Below are 25,859 nucleotides of genomic sequence, written 5' to 3'. Positions count from 1 at the left end.
CTGCTGAGGGGAGCAGCCGGCGGGTCAGGAGAGGTCTGCCACGCCATGTGGTCACCTCCGGGGCATGCGGGAATCGAACTCATGCAGAGGCGGCTTGAGATTCTCAGTGCTGTGCTTTAACCCGCAGCGCCACCAGGGAGGGCCCCCCCTTTAATATTTTATTATATACATCTCACCACTCTGAGAGTCATCCACACATATTCTGAGTGTGAAAGGGAGTTTTTGCAATGGAGACTCAAATGTCCAATAGTTACAGTAGCATATCTTTAAAATAGTCACTAGTCTCAGGGAGAAACCACTTTGGCTTTTCTATTTGTTTTTTCACTTCCTTGCAACAGGTAAACAGGTTAAAACATGGTCACAGTTAGATTACTAACTGACTAATGTACTTCTAATCAGCAGTGGATTTTACCATGTCTTCCAGAGTAATAAGGGGAGAGGACACCTATCTTGCATTGCCTCAAATGAATTTTGCAGATTCCTCCCAACATGGAAAAAAGTGATAGACTTAACTTTAAAATATAGGCAAGCCAGATTGAGTCACTTACATGTGGAATGTAAAGAAAAACAAAGGGTCAGACAGTAAAAAGCCCTAGAAATCTGATTGTGGAATTGAGGCTACAAAAGGGAAAGGGAGGAAAACATTAAGGAGGGGGCAAGATGGAGTCTGGTGAAGGACTGTGAGTGCCTCGGTGAAGAGACGCATCTGAGGAGATAAGACCCTGTGCCTCTGAATAACATACACTGTTGTAAACCAATGTTAAAATAAAAGTAATATAAAAAAGATAAGCTTCTGCAGGCAAAAATGTTTAATTCGGAACTGAAATTAAGGTCAAATTGGATGAAGACTAAGCATGCATAGTTGTCAATGTTTCATAGTCCTTAAAAGAGGGCTTGACAAAAAAAAAAAAGATTTTGTCCCAATACAGAACTAATAATTGCAATAGAAAAGTCAAAAGTTATTATGTAGTTAACAAAAGAAGAATCACAAACTATCAATAATTCTATCCAAAATGTCCATATTCTCTAGCAAACACATAAATGCAAATTAGACTAAGGTACTATTTTTGCCTCTCAAAGTAGCCATGAAGAGACTCTCCCTACCTTGCAGGGCTCATCTGCAGACAGCAGATACTTTCATTCCCAATCCCTAGGCTCAGGTTTTCAGATGTGAGGACCCAAGACAGCTTGCCTGTTGTTCATACTGAGAAAATGAGAGAGAGGAGGACTCTTTCTAGCCAAAGTAGCAACAACCAGTTTCCAGGATCAACCAGGCAGCGGTGCCAGCATGGTATCTGATGTCCAGTATCCATTATCTAGGCCCAGTGCCAGAAGTGGCAGCAAGTAATTGTTGGTTCCCATTCAGCCTTAGCAGCTATGGCAGAAGATTGCTGTGCTGAATTTGTGGTGAGGCCCCAGCTGGGGCTCTGATGGCCTGGCCTTCCTATCCATTTTCTAAGCCTGAGGCTCTCACTTTCCTGACAAATCTATGGGCCATCCAACACTTGTAATAATTCCTGTGGAGGTTTTTGTTGCTTGACTGATACAGTAATAGAGAGAGAAAGATCTCCAACCTAATAAATTCACTTCTCTGGACATATCCTAAGTAAATAACTAGAAATATGCATAATTACATAAAAGGATATTTTTGCTAAGTTCCCTTAGAACAGTAAAAAATATGTAAGCAATCTGATTGTTCTATCATAGAAAGTTAAGTGGGTCATAATACATCTATAGCCATGAAATATTATATAGTAACTGAAGTCATGTTCTGAAAGAATATTAAAGATGAAACCTTCTTAATATTCATAATATATTAAGTTTATAAAAAACAAAATGTTTAATAGGCTCTCCTTGGTGGTGCAATGGGTAAAAACACAGCACTGCAAGTAAGCCATAGCCACTTCAGTGAGAGTTCAATCCCCAGAGGTGACCCATATGGCACAGCAGACCTCTCCTGACCAGTCCACTGCTCCCCTCAGCAGTGTACTTCAGAGATCTGCCTGTGCTGCTCCTCACTCTGTCTCTGGTGAATCCTCTCACTGCCCTGCACCTCTCGCCTGTATGCATAAATAAATAAATCTTTTTTTTTAAAGTTTAAGTCCATTATTTCATCAATAACCAAAATATTAACAGTTTCTTTCTCTTGAGTAATATGGGGTCTGGGATTACTGGTAAAGTAATCCCTATTGATTATCTATTGACTATCTTCTAATCTAATAATGAACATTTTTTTTTGAGATCAAACAAATAAACAAAATCTAAAGAAAACTTATTTATCTGAAATTTTATAGTGGGATAACTAATCTTTTGTTTGGTTATATATTTGTTTTTTGAAGTTTTGTAAAGGATCTTCATCTGACAAAAGACAAAGGAAAATTTAACAAGCTTCTGAGGAATTTTAATACCCTATTTTCTGTATATAAACGGAACATTTGCATCCCACCCCAAGTCATATGTTGAAATGCTAAGTCCCAAAGTAAGGGTGTTAGGAAGTGGAGGCCTTAGGTAGATGATGAGATCATGAGTGGATGAGTGTCTCTGGATGAGAACCTGGAGAGTTCTCTCTCCTTCCACCATGAGGACAGAATAAGAAGATGGCTGACTATGAATGAGGAAACAGATTCTCACCAGACACCTATCTGCTGGCAACTTGAACTTCTCAACTGCCAAAAATGCGAGAAATAAATTTCTGTTGTTTATCACTCAAGCACCCAGTAAGTAGTACTCTGTCATAGCAACCTTATATAAGATACCAAATATACCTTTTCACAACTGCCCAAAGAGCTATCTCATGAAAACAATAGCTTCAACTTAGGAACTTTGATTTAAAAAAATAAAATAGCCTGGAATTCATCTATCCACTTAAAGCAAAATCTAGGGAACACAAATCTATCATCCTTTTCCAATGGAAAAATGTTAATTGTCTTTGTTTTGTGATATTACTCTTAATAACTCTTATTACAATGACAGGATCTTTACAGTTTATGAAGTCCTCATACTTCCCCACACATTATTATTAAGCTCACTTTACTGGAGAGAAAATCAAGCCCTAGAGAAATTAGTGATTGAACACCTCATGTTTACTATGCAGCAGAACTGGGTCTGGAAATCAGGTCTTCTGCTCTTTTGACTATTCCTAGAGTATCAGAGGAAAGTGACTGAGAACTTGGGCTTTGGAGCCAGACAAATCTCTATGTACCCAGCTCTGTCCCTATATAACTGTGAACTTGGGGAAACTGTCTTGACCCTCTCTCCCTTAGTTTCCATATCTGTGAAGCAAAGATAAAAACACTTATCTTGGGAAGTCTCAGTGAGACTATAAAGTGACTGATTATTACCCCTCATTTCCTTGACATGTCTTGGAGTTTTCAGTCTCCCAACACCTACATCCCTGTCATGGGTTGAATTGTGTCCCCTCAAAATCCTAGCTCCTCAGTGTCTCAGAATGTGTCTGTATTTGGGGACATAGTCTCTAAAGAAGTAGTGAAAGTTAAATGAGATCACTGGGGTAGATCCTAGTCAGTGTGACTGGTATTCTCATAAAGATGGAAATTTGGAGACAGAAACACACACAAAAAGAACATCGTGTGGACATGATAGTTATGCTGCAACAAATCAAAACTATCAGATGTTAGAAAAAAAGCTAGTGCTTTCTTGAGTGACTTGAGGGGCCATAACCCAACTGACACCTTAATTTCAGACTTCCTGCCCACAAATGAAAGACAACAGATTTGGGTAGTTTAAGCCAGCATTTTGTTTGGACTTTGTTTTGGTAGCCCTGGGAGACTAATACAATTCCCTACTTAGTATGATACTAGTATAACTGCATCAGTACTTATTTACAGTCCCATTAGGGTATTTTAGTTGTTGTTGTTTTTTTTTAACCATAACTGGATTGCAATCAGCTGCCCTGTGATGTGTTCTTGCATTCATGTTCATTTATCAGGAAAGGTCATGAAATGAAAACATAGAAATCTTGAAGAAGATTTTACAAAAAATTGGTCTACTTATAAAAGTCTCATTAAAAATATACCTTAATCATAAATAAGCGTGATGTTGCCATTTAAAATTAGCTATCCACTTTATTGGAGTGGCTTCTCTCTTCAACCTATGCTTATTTTGGAGCAATAATTTCTAAACTAGAATTTCTGAGATGAAGCTCAGGAAAATGTATGTTTAAAAAACTTTCCAAGTGATTTAATGCTCTCCTGGTTGATTTGGAGGGAGGGGGGTGGGAGGGGAAAAGGATATTTGTTTATATTTGAAAATATCCCCTGATCACAATAAAGAGCAAACCAAGTATATGTATTGATTTCCTATTACTGAGGAATTAGTTACCTGAGTGCTTTAAAACAACATATATTTGTTATCTTTCAGTTTGGAACATGTTACGAACATGTTTGGAAATGTTACGATCTGTATGTTTTGCCATGTTTCTTCTGAAAAGGTCTAGGGGAAGAAATAATTCCTTGCATTCTCCAGCATCTGAATGCTGCTGTGATACAGGCAGACGGCCCTTCCTTTTACCACCATGGCCTTTGGTTCCAACAACACTGACTGCCCCTCTCCAGTTAATCTTCCTACCTCAATATTCTTAACTTAATGACACCCACAAAGTTACTTTTGCTATGAGAGGTAGCAAAAGGTATATTTCTAGGGTGCTAAGATTAGATGTGAACATTTTGGTAGAGCCATTATTCTGTTTACCACAATGTAAGAAATTTGGTTTAATTTTTTTATTAAAAATCATTATTGTGGCCCTCCTTGGTGGCGCAGTGGGTTAAAGCACTGCACTAAGAAGCTAAAGCCACTTCCGCATGAGTTCAATTCCCGCCTACCCCGGAGGTGACCACATGGCATGGCAGACCTCTCCTGGCCCGCCCGCTGCTCCCCTCAGCAGTGTACTTCCTCGATCTGCCTGTTCTGCTCCCCACTCTGTCTCTGGTGAAGCCTCTCACCGCCCCTGAGCCTCTGGCCTGTACCCCAGTTCTGTATGTACAAATAAATAAATTTAAAAAAAAGTTTGGGAAAAAAAATCATTACTGTTAGATGCTAATATGCATACCCTCCCCAAATGTATTCTGGATTCTTTAGGTTTATGGTAATTTATAGGGCTATCTCAACATTTTCATTTTCAAAATTAAGAACTAGCATTTTATGAGTAACTATTTGGGGAAAACCTTACTAGCATTTGAACATCGCTGGAAAAGAAGAGAAGATAATCTCTTTCAGTCTATTTTTGTTTCCAAATTATAGACCCTGGGTTTGGGACATGGCAGAGTTTTCTCTAACTACATTAAAAGATGTTAAAATTTCAAAAATATATCAAGATAAAACTTTTTATTTATCTTAACTTTAAAAATTATGCCATACATATCTTGAAATGTAGAAAGAACTTTGGTTAAAAAAATTCTCAATCATCAACACATTAAAATATTGCTAGAAAAGAAGGGATAGAAATCATGGGCTTAGATCAAGTTATCCAATGCTGCTTAAAATTACCCCCCAAATTTTGTGGCTCCCAGGAACAAATATTTCTAATCCCAGTTTCTAATCAGTAATCTGGTGTAGTTTAGCTGGGTCCTCTGGCTCAAGGTCTCTCACGACAGCAATTAAAGTATTGACCAGGGTTTCAATCATCTCAAGACTCAACAGGGGATGGATTCCCTTTCAAGTTCATTCTCGTGTTTGTTGTTGACAGGATTCAGTTGCTCCAAGGCTGTTGGAAAAAGGATCTCAATTCCTCACTTGCTGTTGGCCACAGGCCACCTTAGTTACTTGCCAAGTGGACCTCTCTATGGAAAGGACAACTCACACCACAACAGCTTGCTTCATCAGCACCAACTTCTCTAGAAGACAAGAAAGAGTTCCAGCAAGACAAAAGCCACAGCTTTTGGTAACCTAATCTTAGAAGAAATATCTTGTCACTTTCAACACATTCTGTTAGAAAGAAGTCACTAGGTCCAGCCCACACTCAAGGGGAGGGGATACAGCATGGATGTGGATACCAGGAGATGTGGAATCATTGTGCTAGTGTAGAAAGCTGTCTACTACAGATGGCAAGCAGAAAAACAAGCATCTGTTAGATGGCTTCTTGGGCTCCTCCCGCTCTATTACTTTGTGATTTTTCCTTTTTTCGTATTTCTGACTGTTGGTCACAGGGTTTGTCAGTAGCTCTACAGGAATGGAAGCAACTTGCTTTTTGACCTAGTCATTTCCAATATCTCTGTAGATGCTCATAAACTCTGCAGTGATTCCCAACTGTGCACATAATGTTATACCTCAATGATTGCTGTCTTCTAGTTCAAATTCCATACTTCCAGCAGTATAATCTTTCCAACATGTTTATCTACTTCTATTATTTCCCTACTTATTCTTTCTGGGCTCATCAGTGTCCTCCAGTAAAACTTTGACCTAGCATGCAAAGACCACAGTTACTAAAGTGAGACTCACCATTCCCCCATAACTTTTGACATTTTCCCTTCCTTCCTACACAAAATAACCAGGCACCATTGAATTATTTGAAGTTGCTCAAGACCATCATCATTTTTTATAGTTTTTTTTTTTAACAACGTATTATGTCTGCTTGAAGTCTATCTCTCTTCCCTACCCCCTCACATCACCACCAACTTCCTCCTCCCTATTAACTTGATTCAAAATCCTAGTAATCATAGTAACATGTGCACATTTCTGTTGTGGAACTTCATAAAATAATAGCATGCTTATGTGACAGTCTGTTTTCAAAGAGTCTGTAAGTTTATTTTACTACATATTTACTGCTCCCATAGTACGCAGTTCTTTACCATCTTACCCCCTCTATTATAATTGTTCATTTATTCATCTGTTACTTCTCTATAGCTGAGCTTTCTTTTTAACCTGCTAGTAGACTGTAAAATCAAATTAGTGAATTAAAAGCAAAAGCTTTTAAAGAAATAAAACAGTATAAAACATCAGAGTATATCCCATGTAGTAAGAATGATGTATTTCATTTTCTTCAGTTTATACGTACCAATTGATATATTTAAAATGTTATATATTTATATGTGAAATAAAGCAATTCTTGCTCTTTCTGTCTTACCTGAATTCTCATGTTCTTACTCTCCCTTACACTCTTTTCCCTCCACACATGTACACACATATTTGTTTGTGCTAGGACAAAAAAGCTTAAAAATACTATACTAACCATAATCTCCATTGTGCTAGGGTCATATCTGACTTAACCTTGATTATTTCCTGGGTCTAGCAAATAGTGATAATTATTAAACATTTAAGACAACTGATTGAACAAATGGATGAAACAAATGAATTTAAAAAATGGAATTTTACATTTTCACCTGAATTCAAAATATATATTTATATTATTACCATAAATATATAAATAAATAAATATATATTTATATTACCACCAGGGCAACCCTGGTGGTACAGGGTTAAAGATACAGTGTTACCAAGATACTGACAGCCACTGTAACATGAGTTTGACCCCTGATCAGGGAGCTGTCCCACATGGCACAGCAGACCTCTCCTGTCTCACCCACTGCTCCCCTCAGTAGTGTATTTCAGTAGAGCTGCCTGTTCTGCTCCCTGCGCTGTCTGGTAAATCCTCTCACCCCTTGCACCTCTGGCCTACACCCCAGTTCTTGTATGCATAAATAAACAAATCTTAAAAAAAAAGAAAAGAAATGAAGACGCAGACTGGAACTCTACCACCAGCTTTTCTGGATCCAGCTTTCATATGGCAGATCATAGGATTTCTCAGTCCCCATACTCATGAGTAAATTCCTTATAATAGCTAGCTAATCTAATCATGATAAATCTATTGGCTCTACATCTCTGGAGAATCCTCACTACTACAACATGTCTTGAAATTTTTTGTTGAAAATCGGCCATTATAAATAGTATAATGTGACAACGATAGAAATCAGATTCTCTGCTCTTCCCAGTGGCTTGCTTTGGTTGTTGTAATGGTCTGTTTAGCAATTTTTCTGAACTAATTCTGTAACATCTGTGTTCTTTGTCATGTGTGGCTTTTGAAGTATTACTCAGTTAACTTACAAGTCATCCAGTCATTGGACCAAATTTCCTTAAATACCTGGAAATAATGCTTCTTCCAGTGTTAGATACTGTATGCATATTGGGGTACATTCAGTCAGGCAGGATCTGACTCCACCTTTGAATTTACTGTCTACAGTAGTAGCACCTCAGAGTTATCCAGAGGTAATAGCCTTAGGGCTTTCTCTGTTTTGTTGTTTTATGTGCAGACACATAGGCCTGAGCTTATGCACAGCCTTTGAACATGTGCCTGGCCTTCTCAACTCTCAGAAATACATTGGTACTTTTCAAAGTCTTCTCTGGACATTTCGTCTCAGTTTTTCCTTTTTAGCTTTTTAGTTGGCCTATTACTTGCTTCAACTCTTATCCACTAGATACCACAATGTTAAACAACTGAGGCTAATTATTTTTAACAAACATGCCCAGAGAAAAGAATGCTTGTGTTGAGCAAGCCTGGTGTCAAGTCAAATAAAGGAAGCCTCAAGAACAGGGTCTTTCAGGAGGGAGGGAAGAGCACAGGGGACTGTGGTGATGGTGCACAGGTAAATTGGTGAAGGAAATTCCATGGGATCTACACTGAGTGAGGGAGGGGAGCAAACATTGTTTTAAAATGAACAATGATGTAAATATATATATTAATAAAATAAAGAATATGGTCTTCCCTATTTTCTAATTAAGGCAGTTACAAAAACACATCTAATTCCAAGGGAAAGAGACATAGATTACAACTCTTTATGGGGGAAGAGAGAGGTTCTGGAAGAATACATGAGCCTAAAAATTTTACAGTGACCATTCTAAGAAAGAAATTTGTCATAGCCTCACCATAAAAATTCATAATTCTCTCACATGTAAAATCCCAAGAATCCTTAAAATCTCATAGGATTAAAATATCAACATGATTTTTAAAGTTTACAATTTCACCATCTAAAACACATATAGGTATAGATATTCTTCTTATTGTTGTTTTTAGGGGATGAGGAGAGGATCTTCTTGAATACCTTTAATCTTAAAGACCTACAAATTGAAGAGTCAAGTTATCTACCCTCCATATACCCAAAACAAAATGTTAGAATAACTGTTTAGATATTATAGTCCCCCAAAAAGGAAAAATGAGAAGCACAAACAACAAAGCATGAAACAGTCACTGGCTCATATCCATGCTAAAATGCAGCTGGTCACATGTTGCCAATTCTGATAATGCTTTAGTCCTTTTACCTAGAAATGAAGCTTCAGAGCTCTTGGTTCTTGCCCTAAGCTCCTAAGCTCCTACTCTCTGAATTATCCTTCCTTTCTCATAATTAGTTGAGGTTTGCATATAAACCTCAACAATAAAAGGTTATTTTCTCAACCTTCTTCCAGCTTATAGAAGTTCAGGGATAGAAGGGCCTTAAAAAAATATTTTCGCTGTCTCCCATTTCCTACAGTTTATAAAATTCCATTAAAATTTTGTGCCTTTCTGATAAACACATGCCTTTTGAAGCAACTCGGATGGAGCTGGAAGGGATCATGCTTAGTGAAATAAACCAGAAAGAAAAGAAAAATACTGGATGGTTTCACTCATAAAAGGAGCATAAAGTACCAGGAAGGGAAAAAACAATAAAAATGAACATCTATATACCAGAGACATTTTATGGGGGTGGAGTGGGTAATGGCATCAAAAATGGTGGGGGGTAGGGGAGAAGTACACAGGACTATGGTGACAGCACATGGGTGAATTGGTGATGGGAAGTCCACAGGGATTACAAATGAGATGGGAAAAGGCATAAAATTTTGTAAAAATAAACTATTATAGGCCCTCCCTGGTGGCACAGCGGGTTAAAACACAGCACTGAGAAGCTAAAGCCACTTCCTCATGAGTTCGATTCCTGCCTGCCCCGGAGGTGACTACATGGCGTAGCAGACCTCTCCTGACCCGCTCGCTGCTCCCCTCAGCAGTGTACTTCCTCAATCTGCCTGTTCTGCTCCCCACTCTGTCTCTGGTGAAGCCTCTCGCCGCCCCTGAGCCTCTGGCCTGTACCCCAGTTCTGTATGTAAAATAAATCTTAAAATAAATAAATAAATAAACTATTATAAAAAAATTGTGCCTTTTTCTTTTTTATCAATTTATATTCCACTCCATTTTTACTAAGATAAGCCTTTGTCTACCTGAGGCTGTCATGGGGAACACCCTAAAGATTATTGAAAATTCTAGTTTTTAAATGGAAAGGATCTGTGAGGTATACCACTAAGATCCTTAGAGGGACTTCTGATTGCTTGTAAAGATCTATGGGTACCATCCTAAATCGTTGTAGCCTTAAAAGGTTTAAATTAAACTTGTGATTTCTTTTATAGATTATATTTTCCTGACAGAACCTTTGATTTGATCTCTTACAGGAAACCGTTTCTTACTTTGCTGTGCAGAAAAATGGAATGACAAACATGGTTTTTAGTTTTAAATCTGAGAAGTCTGATTTGCTTATTTTTGACATGCTTTTCTTTAGAAAGATCTTATCTTTCTCCTCTCACATTTTACCTGGGTAGTGAAAAGAAGTCATGGACATATTTAACACCCTGCTTGGAAGATTTCTTAACTAGATCAACCAGCTAATTAGGTTTATTTCCTTTGTTCTAATTTATTGCAGACAATAGTATTGCTAGATTTTCTGCCATTACATGAAAAGGTCTATATTCCTCCAGTTTCAAATATTTTCCTGAACTTCTCCTAATCCTTTATCACTAGGTCTGCTGAGGACCATAAAACTTTCCCTCACAGTCTTTTTAACACCTTTTAGACTTTTAGTACCTCTCCTCATGGTCCTTTTACTTTCTCCCTGCCTCTTGGTCTGAAAGCCACTGCTTCATGTTTTAAATTACAAACTGTACCCCACTTACAGATACATATACATATTCCAGCTCTTTTTACCTTGTAATAAGTGTCCCTACTGTGTGTGGCATAAAACAGTTATTTATTATATTAACAAATTCTGTGGGGCAGGACGTAATGAGGATGACTCTCTCTGATCCATGTTGTATAGGTTTAAAGAGATTTTATTGACTGGGTCCTGGAATTAGCTAAATGCTTATAAAATCAGATATCTGATGGCTGATGTTTGCTGTCAGCTTGGACCTTAGCTGACCTCTGTACCAAGTATACAATGTTGAGCCAAATATTCTAGTCTTTTATAAGACTGCCCTCACTTCAAAAACTAGCTATGAGTCACACTCACTTCTGACCAACTGGCTACAAATGTAGGGGTTCCTATTACTATCGCAGTTGGATAATTCACTAGTGTGGCTGATAGATCTTAGCAAAGTACTATACTTCATCAAGTTAAAAGTCTACAAATCAGAACCAGCCTGAGGAGAGATGAGATGAGGTCTGAGAGAGTTTCAGATCTGAAACCTATGTTGTTCTTCACATGGAATTATAACATGTCACTCTCCCAGCACACTGATTTATGACAATATGCAGAGTATTGCCCAGATGGCCAACAGCCACATGAAAAGATGTTCATTACCTCTTATTATTAGAGAAATGAAAACCAAAACAATTAAAAGAATGGCTGTTATCCAAAAGACAAGAAACAACAAGTGTTAGAGTAGAAGTAGAGAGAAGAAACCCTTATATTCTGTTGGTGAGAATATAAATTGGTGCAACAATTATGGAAAGGATATTCCTCAAAAATTTAGAGAAATTCCATATGATTGAGTTATCCCTCTTTGGGTATTTATACCCCAAATATAAAAGCACTAATTTATTATAGCAATATTTACAATAGCCAAGAGCTAGAAACAACGTAAGTGTCCATCAACAGACAAGTGGATAAAGAAGATGTGATGTGAGGTATATATGTGTATATATGCAATGGAATGCTACCCAGCTATTCCTGCTATTTTAAAAATATGAAACCCTGTCATTTTCCATGAAATGGATGGGTCTAGAGAGTCTTATGATAAGTGGAATAGGTAAGATTGAGAAAGACAAATACCATATGATTTCACACACATGTAGATGATAAAGAAATAAAAGTAATGAACAAATGAAAGAAACCTTTAGATTATAAGATCAATGGTGGTTGCCAGAATGGAAGTAGGAAAAAGTCTGGGTAAGTCATGTAAAAGGGATCAATTGTATAAAGGATAGAGCTGGACTTTTAGTGATAAACTTAACATGGCATACATATATCAATCTTTAACAAGGCACATGTGAAACTTACATAAAGTTATAATACAGCTACTTTAATAGAAATACATTTTAAATGTATAGAATATTACCACTAGGAAAAGTTCATCCAAACTTTAGCGTCCAGAGTTTCTACTAGGATTTTATGACACAAGCATGATTGATTCTTTGACCACAGAACTCAATCACCAGCTTAACACCACCTCCCCATAGAATGACCTAATATCACCCAATTCAAAATGCCAACCCTGTAGTCACATGGTTGAACTGATGTGGTCAGCCTTGATCCTGAATCATTTCATTTGTTTAAACTTCAGGGAACATGACCAATAACACAGACAATCCTGTCACTCAGAATTTCAAAGGATTTAGAGACTACTTCCTAGAAACTGGAGACAAAGTCCAGTCAAATTCTTTATTACAGAAACTATCAGATAAAACACCTATGCGTGGCCTCTCCTCATGGTTGCAAGGCAAATGTCATGAAAGGGAGAGAACCAGTAGAAACTATAATGCCTTTTATGACCTAACCTTGGAAGTTATTCCATTTGTTGGGCTGGTTCTAAACACTGATCCAAGATCAATGGGAGATAATATAAAGCTCCTCTCACCTTTTAATGGGAAAATAGCCAGGCTTGGAAAAGGAGATATTAAACTTGGAAATATAAGGGTATATTTTGAAAAATAAAATTTGACATTATCATCAAGTCTAAAAATCTCCCTGGAAGCTTTCAAAATCTGACTCCTACTCCGATTTCTTCCAATCCAGTTAAGAGACTTATTCCCACCTCAAGGATTCTGGGCATGGTTTCCCACTATCCCCTCACATATAACCCAAACACTATTCAAGAGTTTCATCAAAATTAAAATATAACTTATCTTTTTTTTTTAAGATTTATTTATTTATTCATACAGAACTGGGGTACAGGCCAGAAATGCGGAGGGTGAGAGGATTCGCCAGAGACAGAGTGGGGTGCAGAACAGGCAGATTGATGAAGTACACTGCTGAGGGGAGCAGCGGGCGGGTCAGGAGAGGTCTGCCACGCCATGTGGTCTCCTCCAGGGGCAGGCAGGAATCGAACTCATGCAGAAGTGGCTTAAGCTTCTTTGGGCAGTGCTTTAACCCGCTGCACCACCAGGGAGGGCCAAAATATAACTTATCTTTTAAGGATCACTTCATCCTGACATCTAGGAATTCCAAACTTAAATAGAAACTCCAATTTAAACAGGCCTTACATTTATTGTCTCAAGGTTCTGAACCCTCCCAAGTGAGAGCTGACTTTGGGCATGCTCCTAGACTCTCCAAACTCTCATTATACTTACTACAAGCAATCATAAAGGAACAGGATGTCTTTTCTTCTAATGATTCCAAAACAATTCCTGGACTATACTCTAATTGGTCTACTTAGGTCATGTGCACCAGACTCTGAGGTCAGAGGAAGGATTTAGATTTAGATTAAGAGAGAGGATGAGGTGGTTCCCCTAAAGAACTATGGATTATTGTTATCAGAATTTCAGTAAATTTCAGCAAAGAGTAAATTTCAGGATTTACTCTTTGCTAGACTGGTGGAATGCTGAACCTGGAAGAGACTATGAAGATTATTTGGTTCAATACATCTTCATAGGTGGAAAGTTGAGACTCAAAAAGATGGAATGACTTTCCTAAGTTGCACAAAGCGGCATAGTGTCAGAAGCAAGACCAAAGTCCTGTAATCTGACCCCCAGGCCACAACACTTTTGAATGTCTTCCTATCTTGAGACACCAAGATTATAAAACTTCAATTTCATGTTGCAAAAGTTGGAGTCACATGGAGTCAGATTCTATTTACTCACTTGTCCAACAGGACAATCATCTTAAGCTCTCTGAGCTTCTACTTCTCATCAATAAAATATAATAACAATCTTAAAGGGATATCTTCAGCTACCTTAAAGAGATATTTTCAGGATTAAACTAGAAATTTTAGAAATAAAAATTCCAACAAACAGGAAGAGCTCAATAAACAGTAACTATTATTTACATCCATTGCCATGTCTAATAAGTTTGACACATGCTCTATTTTATCCCTTACTTGATATTGATTAGCTTAACTCTTTTCATACAGAGGTTATAAATTACATCATTTAGATCATTTTATTGAAAATTTAGTGAAATTTCTTACCCTTAACAGGCTTCCAACAATAGTTAATAAAGATGGATATATATAATCCAAATTAGATAAAATTATATGAAGCATTTCATGAGCTTTTAAACACCCTTTTGTTATACTGTCTTTGGGAATAGAAGTGTAAGACAGCAGGAAATTTATATGTTGTCAATTTCATGTGTTTCTGTATTTTTGTTTTTAAATTTAGACAGGACTAACATGTGATGGTAAGTTTAGTGATGACAGTCTAAATAGTCTGACTGCCTTTAAACCAATGTTTATGGGTACATAACCCAGATATGATACACATGACTCACAGGCCATATAAATCACTGGTATTTTATATCAAGCCAAGATTTTTTTTCTTTTTTTTTGGCATTGCATGTTTCAAGTACTCACATTGTTCCCTTTAACATTTCCATGCTTTTGTTGTGATTGACAACACAAAAGAGTTTTGTATGTCTTGCCTATTTGGACAAAGGTCAGTACTTTTACTGACCCCCACGAGATGTACATATGGTTCTTTAAAAGTACAGAACCATCATTTTATTAAACATTCTTTCAATAAATTATAATTGCCACAAAATATAATTTGAACAAATTATTTTTAACATTTTAATAGAATTGATGTAACATGTCTAATAGCAGTAAGTGTAATATATTCCAGTATATATATCTTTTAACATGCAGAGGGAATATGTGTGTGTATGTATATACATAATATATATGTGTATATGTATATACTATATATGTATATGTGTGTATATATATACATACACATGCACACACACACACATATATGTTAAAAGGTATTTGATATAGTTGGTTCTTAATTAGTACTTGGTTTTGAGTGGCAGATTATTTTTTCCTGTGATAAATGCTTAGATTTATGCCATCTAATGCATAGGCTGAATTTACACAGAAATTGTTAATTTGACTCACCAATGCAGAAACTATAGATTCCAACAATATAGTACAATATAGTAACTATAATACTTTTATAATGAATTATTCATTGGATAATTCAGTATACTAGTATACAGATTAAACACAAAGTTAGTCATGGTCCTTTTCCAGAGATCCACTTTATGACTAGTTTGAAAACTACCAATTTATGATCATTAAATGAAATCAAGAAAACCTAGTAGTAAATAAGACTACATGTCTGAACCATATGTATTTCTTTAATAGGTACAGGAATAAGACTGAACTGAGACATAATTATGGAAGAAGTAGTATTCATTTGTAGTGTTCGTGAATTCTTTACTAAATCTATTATTAAATTTCTTTATCTCATCAATGCAGGTCAAAATAACTTCACTCTATGAAAGATCAAGATGTAAATGTTTGTTTAAGTAAGGACACCTTAAGTCATTGGCTAGTATAAAGTAGAATTTTAATTTCCAGCCACAATTTCAGTATATTGTGGAAAGGAAGAACATACAGTGGTTCTTAGAGAAAAATTTTGAGGACGTAAGTATTCATCAGACATTGAACTGCTTAAATGTGCTTCTATTTTCCCCGATCTTAATTTGGCCTTTCCTATAAGCTACTCCTTACTACATTTCACAAAATTTATCAAGAAAGGTTACTTGATGAGTCACTGGTAAAATTATCTAAGTATAGCTTCCTGAAAAGAAAACATGAGTCCCAGGAACAAAGTTCTCTAAAAGACCACATTCCTACCACCAAAATGTAATCACTGTATGCCATTTAAAGCTGAAAGTTAATTTTGCTTCCTCTTTAAGGATTTGCAAAACTAACATGAAAGGATTTTTCTATTTCCACTTTTGCTTTTCTAAAATCCCTCCATACCCCAGCAAGACCAAACCAAATCAGATCATGTCACTTCCCTGCATATGAATTTCCAGTGGCTTTCCACCACATTCAAAATAAAATCTAAAATCCTTACTGTAGCCTACAGGCATTCTCTCCTCCTTCCTATGCCCTAGACTTCTGGTCCTGTGTCAAGTTCATTCCCACCCCAAGGTCCCCCCAAATCTTGACATGGTGACTTCCTCCTGTCATTCAGACCTGCCCCACTATCACCTCCTCTCGCAGGCCTTCTCTGACCAACTTTAGGTTAGTTGGTCAGAGGAAAGCTCTCTGACCCTTTCTTTGCCCCCTTCCCCACCCTGCCTGCTCAAATCAGATTTTGCTCTATGCCCTTTATATTTACAAATCTCTGTGTTGACTGCGTTTGTTTGTGTTGACCCCAATAAATGCTACATAAACTACTTCTTTTTTCTTTTATACCTAAGAATTGACTAAAATGCATACTAAAAAAATTATAAATACTGCAATGTATGAAACATTGGGCATGGAGCACTTCTTTAGAACAATCTTCAGTTTAAGTTCAGAACCAGCCACCCTTTGGCGCAGATAAAGGAGAAACTCATACACAAGGCATCAGCACTGGTAGAGGAGGCAGAACACTCCAGCAGGGGATCCTTGTCATGGTCTCACATATACAGGCCTTCTCTAGCCCAAAGAGCATAATAAGTTAAAACATGGTTGGAAAAGGATTGTTTTAGTTTTATAATTAGAGCTCAGTAAATCTATACCTGAGCCTATAAAATATTACATGCATGGTATCAAGTCATTTACAGTATATTATTATTTTTTAAGTTTCACTAGATATTCTAGAAAGCAACAGTTACTTTGGGGTGGGGGACATCTACATTTACAAGATTTCACCTGTTTCTACATGGTGATTGTTCCAAAGTTTCAGATGAGGAAACCAAGGCTGAGCATAGTTAAATAATTTACCCAGAGAATAGACAAGAGATGGGCTTTGAACTCAAATCACTTATTGAGGTTAGGGAATGTCCTCTTTAGCTCCAGCAGGTTAAAACATTTAAAAATTATCATTTTGTTTTGAATATCTTCAAATGAAACAATTATGTCACCCTTCATAGTTCTTATCACTACCTGTTGTACCTGATTCACACAGGCATGGAGTACCTTCCTTGCACCCCACAGGCACTTGAGTTTTCAGTCTCTGATGCTAGCCTGAGTTCTCCACACCATCTGCTGTTTCTGCAAAGAGGCCACTGAAGTATTTGTCCCAATGGCAGTAAGATATGTGGGTGGAGATCCATAGGTGTTGTATTAAGTCTCATCTTGCTAGGTGTGATTTTTTTAAGGAATATACCAAAAAAAAAAAAGAGAGAGAGTTATTTGGAAAGGGAAAGAGAACTTTCCCTGTGTGAAGAGAACAGGAGAATGAAGAAGGTGAGAGCTGGAAGCAAAACTGGGATGACTTTACCAGGAGTTTAAGAAACACTATGCTGTGTAATGTGCAGTATAACTCCTCCCCCATCTCACCAACATGTGTTCAGTAAGGATACCTTTGTTGAAACTTCACTCTTGCTCTCACTCTCGCTCTTTCTCTCCTTCTCTGAAAATGCAACTAAAAGGGCTTCAAAGAGAAAGCAAGTCACCTTGCTTCTACAACAGAAGGTCTGGTCAGCTTCTACGACAGAAAAAAATGGGAACTTTACAAACAGATAATACTAAGTCAGCCAAAGAGCCCTTTTTCTCAGTCTCACTCTCCTCTTTCGTAAAATGGAAAAATAGTGTCTTCTTCACAAGATTATTGTGAAAATTGAATAACACCCATAAGTGGCATAGGATAGAACTCAGCACACTCTAGGCCAAATTCATTCCCTTCCTATTATATTGAACAAAAATGATCCTCTTTATAATTCCCATGAATTCATGCTAGCTTTATTCGGCCAAATATGAAATGATTCTGTCAATTTTTTCATGTGAGAGAGCTCTAGTTTATCTGGATTTTTCAAGAAGAGAAAAAAGCATATTAACATCTTTGTATTTGATTGCTCTTGTTTAATGTGACTTCATTTTTCAATTACTTCTTTTAAATCACTCTTACAAAGCAATAAAAATTAGAAGTAAATCTTAAGTAGTGAACAAACTCCTTACATACTTAAAGAATAAATCATACAACTGACCATGGCAGCTTTTCTATATGCAAAGGTTCTAAGTTGGTGACTAACTAATCTACTGAGTACTCATTAGGTATCAGGGATATCCCATTCTTCTCTTTATGTTTGGGTACTTTTAGTGAGAAATAACTGAATACAAAAATAAAAGCAACTTAAACAATAGGGAACATTTATTATCTATTCCTAAAAATAAGTCCCAGAGGAAATGCAGATGGCCAACAGGCATATGAAAAAATGTTCAACATCACTCGTACTTAGGGAGATGCAAATTAAAACCACAATGAGATACCACCTCACCCCAGTGAGAATGGCACATCTTCAAACAACTAGCAACAACAAATGTTGGCGAGGATGTGGAGAAAAAGGAACTCTCCTGCACTGCTGGTGGGAATGCAAACTAGTACAACCACTATGGAAAACTGTTTGGAGGTTTCTCAAACTGCTAACATGGAGCTTCCCTACGACCCAGCAATCCCACTCCTAGGTATCTACCCAAAAGACACAAAAACACTGATTCAAAAAGATACCTGTACCCTCATGTTTATTGCTGCTTTATTTACAATTGGAAAAACATGGAAGCAGCCCAAATGCCCAAAAGTAGATGACTGGATAAAAAAGATGTGGTATACATATATACAATGGAGTATTACTCAGCAACCAAAAAAGAGAAACACATGTCTTTTGCAGCAACTTGGATGGAGTTGGTAAAGATCATGCTTAGTGAGATAAGCTAGAAAGAGAAAGAAAAATACCGGATGGTTTCACTCATAGCAGGAGTATAATGGACCACGCGAGAAAATAACAAAAATAATGAACAACCATATACCAGAGACATTTTGCGGGGGTGGATTGGGGAATGGGATAAAAAATGGGAGTGGGGGATGGGGGGGAGGGAAGTGCATGGGATTATAGTGATGGCACACGGGTGACTTGGTGATGGGAAACCCGTGGGGATTACAATTGAGATGGCAAAAAAAAAAAAAGTTCCAAATTGTTTTAAAATTAACTTTTTTTAAATTTAAAAAAAAAAATAAGTCCTACAGGTAGGCAATTGTAGGGATGACTCAAAAAAGAACTCAGCCTTCCTGCTTCCTGCCATCGTTCCCCTTTTTCACATAACACTGCTATTTGTAAATTGACCCAGAAGTCCCAGGCTCACATATACACATGACAAAAATGGCCAAAGAAAGCATTTTCTCCCCTGTGACTCTTTTTTGATAAGTAGGAAAACTTTTGCCAGATTCATCCCCTATGCCCCGAGACTTCTCCTTAGGTTCTTTGGCCAGAATTGCATCATATGCTTTGAGCCATTACTTCCCAACTTTTACATCATGACACAAATAGAAAGACTGTAACAGGGTGGGGCCCAAGAAAAGGTGAGGTTCCAAGTGCCCTGCTCCACCCAAAGGATGGTGCAGCTGAGCAGGGAAAAGAAGAATCTGGACAGGAGACTGAAGAGGAAGGAAGCAGGATGGAGAGCCAGAAGGAGGCCTGAGGGAGGCACATGGAGAAGAGACATGTGAAAAAGTGGCTCTTGTTTCTTGGTCTTGGACCATGTGAGTGAGAGACCCATGGGGAGGTTAACCATGGCAGCATTTATCTTGATTTTGCTCTTTTTTCCCAGACTTGTCTGGCCATTTCTCACTCTTTCTATAGGTCCCCGCTATGGGCTTTCAGGTCTTGCTTTGGGCTAAACCTGTTTGGGTGGACTTCCACCCACAAGGGAATAGGTAACTTTGTGTGTTTGATTTAGAAACTATATTCTTTGTCTTTTCTGTATTGCACAGTAATTGTGTTAAAGTTCCTTTCCGTCAAAGGTCTTATATGTTTTGTCTTGATGTGGCAGATAGCAGAACCTATTTAGAATGGGCAGGTTTGAGGGTTTTGAGGTGCCCCTCTCCCTGCCCTGCAACAAGATCTTTTATGACACAGAGGAGCAACAAGATGAGGTCACTTGCAGCCAGATGGGACCATTTCAGGACTTCAGCTGCATTTCACTCAACTGTCCCACATGTTTAAGGGCTCATGAGATACCATGTCATCTCTATCATGCATTTAAGACATACCAGTGTGTGCTGGTACAAAGATTGAGACACGGCTCTGGGCTACAAAGGATACTGAGAAAGCAGGTTTCCTTATGCAAATTTGAGTGAGAACAGGGTCTATCTGTGAGAAGGAAGGTGAATATGGTGGTCAAGGCTACCTCATCTATTCTGATTCTTACAATATATACTTAGAGGAAATATTTTGTGAAGAATGAAATTGAGGTTTTTACTTAAGTGACTTAAGGTCACAGAGCTAGTAAGTGGCTCATCTGATACAGTGGATTCAGATCCAGCAGTGTGCTGGTAAATGTTTAACAGTCAGCTCTCCAAATGTAGCTCTGACATTTATGTTCGTTAATATTTTCATGTAAAATAAAGTGATGAATATGTACAAGAAAACCTAATTGTCATTGATGTGACATCCTTGTCCAAATTGGTTATTTTAATGTTACCTTGCTACAACTATAGACACAAGTTTAACCTCCAGCATAAATAATAGTAAAATATGTTAAAATAATGTGGAAGTAATTAGTGTCTAGGATATATTACCTCTAAAGTTTATCTAATTGGAAGCTTATATAATTTAATTTTTAATAATGATGGTGTTTAATAAACAGTAGGCAAAATTCCTGCAAATATAAGCCTGCTCTCATAAACTGATATAAGCAACTCCACACAACTACTATTGACTATTACATCCATTCTTTTTCCATTCCTGACTCTCCTCACTGCCTCTTCTCTTGCAGGCATGTAAAAAGCTAGTAGGATCTGTAGGGTACAAGAAACATGGATATGTCTTTACTTTCAGTAACCCTGAATAACTGTTAGCTCTCTGTCAGTTTCCATAAAGAATGAGATTAATAATCTTTGCTTTGCTACCCACAAGGGTAGTTGTGAGGATTACATCGGTGGCTCTAAGTGATAGTGCTTTGTAAACTGCAGAATCAGCTACAAATAAAAGACTTTATTGTGATGGTCATTTCATCACTACTGTTCAACCAGGCCACCATTGTTAAGGATGCAAAATGTGTTGGCTTTCAAGGATATTGTGTCCTTTGAGATCTTCTGCAATGCTTGACATACAGTAAATGCTCTAAATTGTTCTCAAGAAGTCTATTCACATTTTTGCTTGTCTTTACTCATTAAAAAAAAAAAAAGCTTCCTAAGAAATAACTATATTGGGAGAAAAATTATTATTTTTTTAGCACTTATAGTTTACTCATTTCTAACTTGCTACTGGGTTATCAAAAGGAACTTCTCCCTGGGATTATGGAATGTTTCTCAGTGTGAATACTTAATATTCTTTCATTCTTCAAACTACTTTGCTATTTAAATCAGGTCAATTTAGTAGATTATTTTGTATAACTTGTACCCCTCTGTTCAAGATAGTTTCCTAATTGTAAAGTAACCCAGGTTCCCTAAGTTGACTTTGTATTTCCCTTAAGTTTGCTGAATATTTTAGTCTCTAAACAGATTTCTTCTGCCAAATTTTTTCATGTCAAGCTCTCTGCCCATGTTGATCCTACTGTATAGAAAACTCTCTTCTGATTCTTGCAAGATTGATTTGTTCTCAAGCATCAGCTTAAACATTACCTTCTTAGAAAGATCTCTGAATGCTTCTTCAAAATCATCTCCCGATTTATTTCTCTATTTCCATCATAGCACTGACCACAATCTGCAATCTCCTTGCTTGTTTACATCTTTGTAAATCTCCCCCATTATAATGTCAGTTCCTCGGGGGCTGGGGATCTTGCCCACTGATTTCCTTATTTACCACCAACAACCAGCCCAGTGTCTAACACAGAAAAACTATCTGTTGAAAATTATGAACTTGTCTGACAAGTCCACATTAATGCTGCAGAGGTGTAGATCATATACAGTTCTGTTGAAGCAAGGGTCTATCCTAAAGATACGCCAAGGCTTGGTCTGTGTTGTTCTGTAACCCACATTGATCTCAGAGTCCAAGAGGAGTCACTGTGGCAAAGTGTTAGCTCCACTTTGTCCTACCCTTATGGGGTCACTCAATGATGTCACATAGGACAAGGTTCTGTAATCCATTTCATTATGTGACTGTCCTTCAAATAGCTAAGTTATCTATTACCTGATATGGTGGGTGGGGGGAAGGGAGGCAGTAAGTTTGGGTTGGGGGGTTATACCCCCCAACAAAATTAGCTTAGGGGCATTATTTATTTATACTCAACAGAAGCAATTAGCAGTTGCTGTAATTTGGACTAAGCTCAGGAAAAGACAAGAAAAATGGGGAAAAGAAGGATAAAGGAGACAAACAGAAAACAGAAGAAAGGGAGAAGAGTGATTCAAAAAGCAAAAGAGAGAAGAGGAGGACAAAGGAGGATGATATTTGTGAGAAAAAATCATGAAACAGGTAGTGAAAAAGGAGGAAGAGTTGAACCTATTTTCTGCTTGACTTTGTAACTGTTGGGTAGTGACTGGCTTCAGTGTGAAAGGATGAATGGAGCAGGTGAGAGGATCCTGAGTTATTGTGCTGATGGGTCACTTAAATTGCTGGGGTTTACTTTGAGATGCAGAGGCAAGGCTGCCTCAGAGGCTGCTTCTGGATTCATAATAGTTATTTGGAAAGAAGACATAAAAACTTTTTCTTTAAGTCATAATTGTGGAGGAAAAGAATTGTTGACCTGATTAAGTTTACTACATCCCCTACCATCACATCAAACCTCCTAATTTTTAGGTAGACAGCCTAGTTCAGGACTTAAAAGCTATCTTTCTGAAAAAATTCTTCCTCTTTGGTAAATGAAATATACACAGTTGTCCAAAGCAGAAAAGGTTAGCTTTACACCTGAAAAATTACTAAAACAAAGCTATGAGGATATATTCCCAGAGATGTTTCACAATAACTTACTATGAACATTACAAATATGTATAGCGGTCCAAACAAAGCCCTGTAGTTCAAAAGCAAAAAAACTTAACCCTCTTTTTTCAATGTATTTTGCCCTTTCCTAATTAAGTTTTTTCCTTTTGGTATAAATACTTGCAGAGGACCTAGTACACTTTTTAGAAAAGTAGTATTTAGCAAAAATAAGGAGGTATTATAATATCAAGCATATTTTTCAGACAATATTAAGATACCTTTGTCCCAAATTTTAAAATATTAATCTTATAACCTATAAGTTTCCTACTTTAAGCCAGTATGTCCCTGAAAGTTGTAGCCAGTATTAGGAATATGTAATTTTGTTAGCAGTTTATGGTACACTAGACAGACTCCTTTAAAATTCTCTTTATACTCACATTTTCTATTTTCCACCTCGTCTTATACAGCTGGCCCCAGTTCTGGGTCTTCTGTGTACAGCAAAGTGAAGAAAGACATGAAGGCCTAAAGGAGGGAAGCAAAAGATACATAAGACTTTCTAATTCTCTCTGGTTCCTTACCATTTGTAACCCACGTTCTGACTTATAAGTAAGAAAAAATGTTTTCTAAAGGCACTCCAAGTAGTGGTTATCACATGGGCTTTCCTATTTCACAATAGAATTGAGTCTACTAGCATGCTAATCATGTTGTTACTTTTCTGCAGTACTAAGGATTCCCAAGAGGCAGCATTTCAATGATCTTCAATCTAATTTTCCCTTTTTGTTGGCATGTGTGAAATATTTAGAAAATGTGTCCTCGGATGATACTGGGACTAAAGGCATAAAAGTGAATTTTATTTTTACTTTGTATATCTGATAACCATCTCTGTTTGCTCAAAAAAATTCTAACCCCAAAGATTTTAGGGAGCTATTTGGATTCCTTGAAGATTTGCCTGATCAGTGATCATTTGATTATCATTTGACCCTGATAAGATCAGTGTGAAATGAAGAGAATATCCCCAAAATGTCATGTTGGAAAAAAAGTGGGACATGATTTTTATAACTTTAAAAACTGTTAAATGTTTGCGAAAACAAAGGAAACACATTGTTTTTGATCTAAGTGTTAGCATAACAAAATAGTTTTAGGAGATACTAAGTATCAGGGCTTAATCTGCTTAACTAAGCACCTGATAGAAAAATAGAGAGGCCATATCACAAATACAGCTTTTTTATTTTCCTGCCTGAACACAATTTGGGTAATATTTTCAGGTGTCCTTTTTAAAGTACTTCCTACAATAATGTATTTGGTTTTTCTTTGTACACACTTGAACATCTTTTTGAAACACATAATTTTGTTTCAAACTTCAGTTCCTGAGAATGTGGTGTAGGTCAAATTCATGAATAGGTTAAGCTTCTGTCAAGAAAGGGAAAGGCACCCCAGCCAATGGGAAACCTTGTTGGTGATGTACTGTTCTCCAGTGCTGATTCATTGGCTGCCTAGGGTTTGTCATTCTATACCCGGCGTCTGCAAACAGCGTGGGTCGGCTTTTCCGTAGTCTAGCTAGCTAAACTGGATTTTGGCTTCTTGCACGTGCAGTTTCAATTAGGCTTAGCAGATCTCTAACTCTTAATAGAAGCCATGTTATGTTTGTGATTTAAAAAAAAAAAAGTCCCATTCTTTTAACCTCACTGGAGGTCGCTGGCGGTCTTGTGTGACAGAATTACAGGACTGTCTAACAAATGCAAATAAATAATACAATGTGGAATTCCTTCAGCCACAGAAGGAAAGCCTGCCTGAAACTCAGAGCATGTGCTCAGTACGTGTTTAAGTTGCACTCACATGTGGATTGGGCCAGTATGTATTGCCCTTCAAGACGCAAGGTGTGTGGCCCGGGCACCTGTGTGGGCCTCCTTGGGTCACTGTAGGATGGCTCCGGGGGAGGGGGTTCTCGCGGCGGCCTGGGACCAAGCAAGCTTTCGTTGGAATTGCACTGAACCTGAGTAGAGTAGAAAGCATGGGATCGATCCTCTGGGCTCTACATAAGCGTCTTCGCAGGGCGGCGTGTGTGCGTGCACACAGGTGGAAGCGCGCAGTAAAAAGGCGCGGACGCCATAAGGGAGCTACCAGTCCAGGCTTGGCACAATGCCGGCTCGGAGGGGCTCTCGATTCCCACGGCCCCTACAGTTGCACACCCTGAAGTCCAAGCGTCGGGTCATGGAGGCCAGGGGTCTCAGTTTCGACTTGCATTCTGATGCTCCGTTTGGCCTTGGCCTAGGGTCCGGGCAGCGAGACGACTGCGGCGAGAAAAGCTGGGCAGGCGGTGACGTTATCTGCGGCCGCCGCTCCCCCGCCCTCCAGTCCTCGCCGCAGTTCCTGCTCTGCGACATCCGGGTCTCTCCAGCTGCTCTGCGGCGCCGCAGCTGTAGCGGCGGCTGAGCAAGCGGGGCGGGGCAGGCGGAGGAGTGGGGGAGGGGATGGCACAGTACTGTCGTGAGCGCGCCTGCGCGGGGACGCGCTCAAGGCGGCGGCGGCGCTAGGGGCGGGAGCGCGCGCGGGAGCGAGGGAGCTGTGGTCTCGGCGCCGGCCCGGCCCGCAGCTTTGGGTGCCCGGGCTGCTGCAGTTCGCGAACGGGTGGTTGGGGAGGGGGGAGGGGGGGCGCCA

General features: G+C 38.2%; 1 protein-coding gene across 1 annotated transcript in view; it reads right to left on the bottom strand.

The window, feature by feature from the left end:
* Positions 1–25,498, bottom strand: part of DHRS7 (dehydrogenase/reductase (SDR family) member 7) — a 72,257-nt gene extending 46,759 nt beyond the window's left edge. Inside the window, exons 1-2 of the mRNA XM_012724660.1 lie at positions 25,038–25,498; positions 23,639–23,723 (exon numbers count right to left, since the gene is read on the bottom strand). The gene's annotated coding sequence lies outside the window, so the exon portion shown is untranslated. The remainder of the gene's footprint in view (positions 1–23,638; positions 23,724–25,037) is intronic.
* Positions 25,499–25,859: the final 361 nt, after the last annotated feature.

Source organism: Condylura cristata, unplaced genomic scaffold (assembly GCF_000260355.1).
Source record: "Condylura cristata isolate star-nosed mole 26May11 unplaced genomic scaffold, ConCri1.0 scaffold00013, whole genome shotgun sequence".
Classification (NCBI taxonomy): Eukaryota; Metazoa; Chordata; class Mammalia; order Eulipotyphla; family Talpidae; genus Condylura; species Condylura cristata.
This window is presented reverse-complemented; position numbering and strand designations above follow the sequence as displayed.